At 39.5% G+C, this 7,623-nt stretch overlaps 1 long non-coding RNA gene across 1 annotated transcript; it reads left to right on the top strand.

Annotated features, from left to right (window-relative positions):
- Nucleotides 1-1,728: 1,728 nt before the first annotated feature.
- Nucleotides 1,729-7,421, top strand: LOC109238885. Its single transcript, XR_002069822.1, has 3 exons — nt 1,729-1,767; nt 2,137-2,192; nt 7,166-7,421. It is a non-coding gene; the product is annotated as an uncharacterized LOC109238885 (long non-coding RNA).
- Nucleotides 7,422-7,623: the final 202 nt, after the last annotated feature.

Here is a 7,623-nt window from a genome sequence, read left to right as displayed (position 1 = left end):
AATTATGAGTGACAGTTATGGGATCGGGCTGCACGCGCAACGGTTATGTTGACGATTATGATAGCGCTTGGGCTGTAGGATCCCCTCAGGAGTTTGTAACACACCCCCAGTGAGCATAGTTGATATTTGAGGGATAAATTTCCCCGAACATGGATTTGTTCGAAGCATTGATATCTGGAGATGGATTTCTCCACAGGGTTGGATTACCCTTTACCTCGGTATCGAGTGACTTATAGTTAGCGATGATTATGTTCCAGGATGGATTTCCCTGGAGATGTTTTATATTGCACATATCTATGTTTATTTTACTGTTGAGCTGTACTCCCGAAGTGATATCATGCCTATTTTTCTCCACAGTTTATTTCTATTTCATGTTGAAGTTACGTTCGTCACTACCTATCACTCCATAGTTTGGACTTTTTACTTACTGAGTTGGTGTACTCACGTTACCCCCCTGCACCTTGTGTGCAGATCCAAGCATTTTCAGTCCCAGTGGCAGTTATTGATCGAGGATGCAGGCTTTGGAGATTGTTGAGGTATCTGCATGGCATTCACAGGCCTTGACCCTCCATCTCTATTCTAGTTGTGTTTCAGTAAACATTGTAGTAGACTATGCTATTTCTCCAGACGCTCATGTACTCCGTGACACCCTGGTTTTGGGCTGGTTGTATTGTGATATGATTTTTGCCTTATGTTTTAAACAGTTTATTTAAGCGATAAAAGTTTTCCCATGAATGTTTTAATTTTAGTATTATGATTTTGGATTGTGTTGGGTTGAGGCTGGCCTAGTTCCACGATAGGCGCCATCACGACGGATTGAGTTTTGGGTCGTGACACAAAGAGATATACTAGTTAAAGAACAATTCATCATTTTAAGATTTGAAAGACATATTCAAATATATCTTTGGATCCTTTGCTACTCTCGACTGAAGATCCTTAATAATTGGGTGCATAAGGTTGATCTTAAGCACCCTTTTTTCAAGTATGTATGTATGGCCGCTCAAATATCCTGTAAGTATGTGGCCATAATGCACGCCCGTGAGTCGCTTAATTTCCGCTTTGCCTTCCGCAAGAGATTTTACATTATAATAACTTAGATGATCATGATAATAAATGTAGGAGGTGTGTTGGATGTGGTTTAGGATCTAAGGAGGGCCCTAGAACTAAGCCAAGTTGGGAACTAGGAAATAGATTAAAGTTTTAAGTTAGTTTGCACAAGACTTGATTTTAAATGATCAAAACTCCCATGATATAAAGATCTATGTGATGTACTACCTATAAAATGAAAGTTCTACAAGTTTAATTTTCAATGCTTTAAACTGTTCGTTATTCGAGGATCCCTACAAAATGTTATGGTCCTTTTACCGGAAGGTAGCTGTGCAGCCACACAGTTTCGTAGCTATGCATGAGAGCTACGCAACATGCATAGGTGAAAACAGAATGGGGAACAAATGAGGGCTTTAGGGATTTGATTATTGCGTAGGTACGCAGGACGCGTGCGTAGGTACGTACGGTCATCATTATTTTTAAAAGGGCTATTTCGGGAGCTCACTTCTCCCATTTAACTTAGCCGGTTTTTGGAGCTCCTCTCCTCTCTCTTAAGACCCCTAACTCCTCCTGCCTTCAAGGTGAGTAATCCCCACTAGTTTGGTACTTTATTCCATGAATTTTACACTAGAACTAACTATATGCATTGTGAAATCATTAGGTTTTCAAGAAATTTCTTCAAGAACTCAAAGGAGGATTTTGCAAGATTTATTCCAAAAGGTAATCCTACACCCTTACACTTAGATGAATGTACAAGTATGAATTAAGTATTAGAACTTATGGGATGGTGATTGGAAGCCATAAGTTTACAATTTAAATTCATAGCCATTGTAGAGATTGAAGGGTGATTATTTGATAGAATTTTGTTGGTTTGGTGTGGTTGGTTGGACATGCATGTGATGTTGGAAGTTATAAATTACTTAAAGATGATAGTGAGATAAATTATTGGTAAATGGTAGTAGTTGGATGCACAAGTTCTACGATTAAGAGTTGTAGAGATTTATGCGTACTAGGTGTTTGATAAAGTGCCTAAATGACCTAAATTATAGAATTTGTTACTAATATTGGTCCCATTTGATGTTATTGTAGATTGAAGTTGCTTAGTATAGTGGATCATTATAGTATCATTAAGGGCCGAATTTGAGGTATGTTGGCTAAACTCCCTCCATAGAACCGGATTTCATGATTTCACTTTGAACTCCAAGCATGGTTTGTTCAAGTTCTTAATTCTATTGTTCTGAATTGCTTCTAATGACTGAATTACCCAAATATTTATGTACTCAAGTCATATTCCAATTGCCTCTATTATATATCTCTCATTTGGGAAAATATTTGCCGCCATTATGCCCTACTCTTTGAATTTTATGTTAAATGTTTAAGCTTCATATACTTATGTGTTTATAGCCATAACGTTTCAATGTTGGAACTACCAAATTCTCATCATACTCTAAATATTTCTTAATTGCCATGCCAATTCTCTTTTCTTTGAAAATGTTGTAGCGTTTTCTTTTGATATGTCATATGCACATGAATATAAAGTAATGGCCTTCCAATGATTTGAATTTTTATGATTTCCTATGATTCAATACATTTATGAAAAGAAAGAAAACATTTGATATGTAGCCATTGTGACAAGAATGAAGATTATCATGCATGGCCAAGAGTGCCAATGAAACGAAAGATTTTATGAAAAAGGCAAAATTCATAAGTACCCACCTAACCTATGGCCCAAATTCCCCTTACACACTTCTGAGGACATATATCATATTACACACGCAACTTTTTAAAATTGTACCTAATATACACTACTTTTTCCAGATAGCACGCGCGTGTTTAACAAATAAAATGGGCGCGTCAAACCAATGCATTATCTGTCCAAGTCCTTATACAAGAACACATGTCTAAATCTTATTTATCCCCTTATTTTTGTTAATTTAATAGTTAAATGAAAATTAAAAGATATCCAGGCCCTTCTTCCCTATTTGGAGCCCTTATCGTCCCCGGAATCCAGCGACAACCGCAACCTCCTCATCTCCTCCCTCTTGCATCTCCTTTAAGAAGATGTCAGCCATAACTCGTCATACCAGCAACAACCTCAAGCAACAAGCCGAGAACTCCATTTCCAGGTCATTAGTTCAACTGTCAGTTCATGGTCGACGAGCTCAGATCTTCTCCGCGTGGGTGGGGCTATAAGATCTTTCGGCAAGCTGGTGTTCTTCGTTCAAATTTGGTCTCGTTTGGTTAAAAAAAGGCAAACAATGTTGACCTCTATTTTTCGGCCACTGTTACAGTGGCAAATCCATCGGTAACAATGGTGATTCCACAACAAACAAAACAAAAAAAACCAAGAAACTAAAAAATGGTGAAAATTTTATAGACTAAAAAAATGGTGAAAATTCATGTTAATATTTTGTTCTCGTGGGGATTTGCCATGGCTGTTGGAGTTTAGAGGAGGAGGTCGACGGGTATGGGGGGTCAGAAGAAGATGAGGGGAGGGGGCTTTGTTTCTTTTTTGTTTGGCGCGTGACCTCACAGCTGGTCAAGAAAAAAGTTGAGTGTACTGGCTACACTTTATAAAGGTTGCGTGTGTAATATTATTATCATCCACAGATTGTGTGTAAGGGGGATTTGGGCCATAGGATAGGTGAGTACTTATGTATTTCTCCTATGAAAAACTATAAGGTGAATATATTTACTTTTATATATAAAAAATATTTATGGGAGTATCGTTAGATCACTGAGGAGGGGTGGGTTGTAAAGGCCTAAGCCCGAAACTACACGTGCTGGTGTAGGAGATGATTGGGGGACGAATCCTCATTGCACTAATGTCACGACCCAAATTTTATATTATGCCGTGATGGCCCCCAACACCGTTGTTAGGCAAGCCAACACTAATCAACTAGTGAATCCTCTATTAAGCAATTGGAACGTGATAACTTCTCCTTATTGATAAAGAAATTAGGAGTTTAAAATTTAAGCATAATTAAATGGAAGTAATAAATACGAATTTAAATCATAAAAGTAAACCAAATATCATAAGTCTCCTAATGTGTGTGCCAAGACCTGGTGTCACAAGTGTGTGGGAAATCTAGTAGAATATACAAAACCATACTATCCTCAAAAGGGCAGCTTACCGGGAAGTCTCAAGCTGAGGAGTCAAATCTACGTGCCGGACTGATGGCCAGATGCACCTGCCTCAAAGCCTGTACAATCAAGTACAGAAGTGTAGCGTGAGTACAAAAAAATATGTACCCAGTAAGTATCTCGCCTAACCTCGAAGAAGTAGTGACAAGGGGTCGACTCCGACACTTACTAGGGCTAGCAATATAATAATATGAAGTTCAATATTTTAAATCACAGTGTAAGTAGTTAACAACAAGCTCAAACAAGAATGATACTAAAAATCCTTTCATCAAATTAAGAAATCAAGGCACTTTCCTCATTTAAAACAAGTGACATTTCAAGCAACAAATCATAAGAATTATAAGGAGTTCCGGTTCTATTATCACATACAAATACCATCAAGGACGTTCAGCCTGATCTCACATAAAAGTAAACTGTGCACTACCGAGGGTCGAACGACCCGAACCATAGATACATTTATTAACCTGCTGAGGCGAACGACCCGCTCCCATGAGAGTAGTGGAAATAATCACCCCGCTCGCGGAATATACTTGTGACACGGTTAAATATAAATATAACGTAATGTTTCCTCAACTCTTTTCAAAATAATAATTTTCTTGAAATCTTTGAAATCATGAAATCCTCAACTTAATTCCATTCAATGCAAATCAACAAATATAATCATATAGCGGTACCCACAAAGCATAATGTAAGCCTACCCGGACATAACAAGAATAGTAGCTATGTATGGACTCTCGTCACTTCGTGCGTACGTAGCCCCCACAATTAATCATATACTAATTAAGTTCACCTATGGGGAAATTTCCCTCTTACAAGGTTAGAAAAGAGACTTACCTCGTTTCGAGCCTACTTCCAACTCAAGAATGTGCTCAAACCCTCAAACCGGAGCCGAACAATCCGAAACTATTCAAATAGTGTAAAAACCAATCATTATAGGTTCACAAGTTTATATTCTAGCTATTAAAGTGATTATCCAACCCCAAAGGTAAGATTCCTAAAATTCACCCCCATCCCACGTGCCCGGATTCTGGAAATTTTCGAAGGAAGTTGTTACCCATAACCTAAGGAACATAAATATATGATTATCACTAAGTTTAATGGTCAATTTCGTGGTAAAAATCTCATTCTTGACAAACCCTAGGTTTTTCCTCTAATCCCATAATTTTCACTAATCTTTACATGTTAATCTACCCAAAATCTAGGTAATTAACTCACAAATAGTAGGAATTACTTACCTCCAAAAGCTTGGTGAAAAACCCCTCTCAAGAAGATCTAAATCGCCCAACAATGGAGTGAAAATGAGTCAAAAACGTCTAAGGCCCGTATTAAATTAAGGCCACTGCCTTCAGTGATTTCCGCACCTGCGGTCATGGGCCGCACCTGCGCCCACGCATCTGCGGACAATGGTCCGCTTCTACGGAAATTCACTGGGCCGGCTGGGGCCGCTTATGCGGAAGGCCACCGCTTCTGCGGAGGAAGGGCCGCATCTGCGGTTCTGGGCTGCCCACCCTTGGCCGAATCTGCGAGTCAGGGCCCGCACCTGCGTGCTTGCATCTGCGGCTGACCAACCGTAGGTTTGGTTATGACAGAAGCTGGGCATTCAGCTCTTGCTCAATTTTCCAACTTAGTCTGAGCTTCGTCTGATTGACGCTCGGGGCCCCGCCCGAACATACCCACAAGTTTGGAATGATAAAACGGACTCGCTCGAACCCTCGAAATGCCCGAAACAACATTAAAACTAGGAATCACACCCTAAACCAATTGATTCAAACTTATGAACTTCAAGTTCTTCAATTTGCTTCCAATGCGCCGAAACGTACTTATACTACTCGGAATGACACCAAATTTTGCGTGCAAGTCTGAAATGACATTACGGATCTATTTGCGGTCTCAGAATTCCGTCCGGACCTACAAAACTGAATCGTAACAAGTTGCTGGCTTTTCATCAGCCGTTGCGCGCTAGCGCAATATCATCAAAACACTCTCTAAACCAAATTTAAAGAACTTTTAAAAACCTTCAAAACCCAACTTTCACTATTATGCGCCAAAATGCTCCCGAGTCATCCAAAACCCAATACGAACATACACCCAAGTCCGAAATCATCATACAAACCTGTTGGAACCGTCAAATCCCAATTTTGAGGTCGTTTAATCAAAATGTTGATCGAAGTCAAACTTGGCCTGAAAGGCCAACCTTAAGGAACCAAGTGTTCCGATTTCAACCCAAACTCTTCCAAATCCCGAACTAACCATCCCCGCAAGTTATAAATCAGTAAAAACAAGCACGGAAAGTCTTATTCAGGTGAACGGGGTTCTAGAAAGCAAAACGACCGGTCGGGTCGTTACAACTATGATGAGATTATTCCCTTTGATTGGGATGAACTTATTGCTAGCATCAGTCCATGCTCCCATGTCGACCCACACGACGTTGTGGGGAAACATCTTAGCCGATCGAGCAGAGATGGACACGATGCCGCGCACATAATGGTTCCTTTTTTATATTTTTATGACGAACCACATACATCATGGTGAGATGGCTCAGCATATCGAGCCGAGATCGGACTCAGTAGACTGAGCCGAGATCAGACCTCATGGAACGAGCATGTGGTATGTCCTTCCTGTTATTATATTAGATTCATATTATCATGTTGAACCACACACATCGTGGTGAGACAGCTCAGCCAATCGAGCTGAGATCGGACTCCATGCCACGTGCATGGTGGTGTATCGGTAGCTAATGATCTCCCAACCGAATTGATAATGTCTATTTGAGGATTTTACTTATGTTACCTTTGTTTTTTTATGTTTTAACATGGAATTTTAATTACTCTTGATTTACTCCATATTCTCATGATTATATCTCCTTATATTGGTATTCTATTCCATGTGAGGGTGCTTAGCTTACATACTAATACTAGTTCATATGTACTAACGTCCCTTTTTTTCGGTGACACTATATCTTTAATGGATGCAGGTGGTTCCGTTGTAGGCATCATAGGTTCTTGATAGGTGTACCATCTTCTCAGTTGATTCGATGAGTCCTACTCTATATTGGGTCCTTATCTTTGTATTGATACTTGTATAATATTTTGAGGTATAGTCGGGTCCTTGTCACCGGCATTTTCATACTATTCTCATATTATTTAAAGGCTCTGTAGACATACTATGGGTCGTGTTTTGAATGGGGAAAAAACTATTAGCGTTGTTCTTGTCAGTTGATTTCACTCACAAACTACGGACTTGTATTATTTTGCCTTCTATAGACGAAATTTCCTGATCAATGAAATTGGCATTGTACATTTTATCCTCTTGTTTGATTATTTCTTCGTATTTATTCTTGAATTAATCATGAAAAAGTTGGTTGGTAGGCACTAGGCATGCTTGCTTGACCGGGTTACCTCGGTTGAGCGCCGGCCCAACTCCCCAAGATCG

Source organism: Nicotiana attenuata, unplaced genomic scaffold, assembly GCF_001879085.1.
Source record: "Nicotiana attenuata strain UT unplaced genomic scaffold, NIATTr2, whole genome shotgun sequence".
NCBI classification, from domain to species: Eukaryota; Viridiplantae; Streptophyta; class Magnoliopsida; order Solanales; family Solanaceae; genus Nicotiana; species Nicotiana attenuata.
This window is presented reverse-complemented; position numbering and strand designations above follow the sequence as displayed.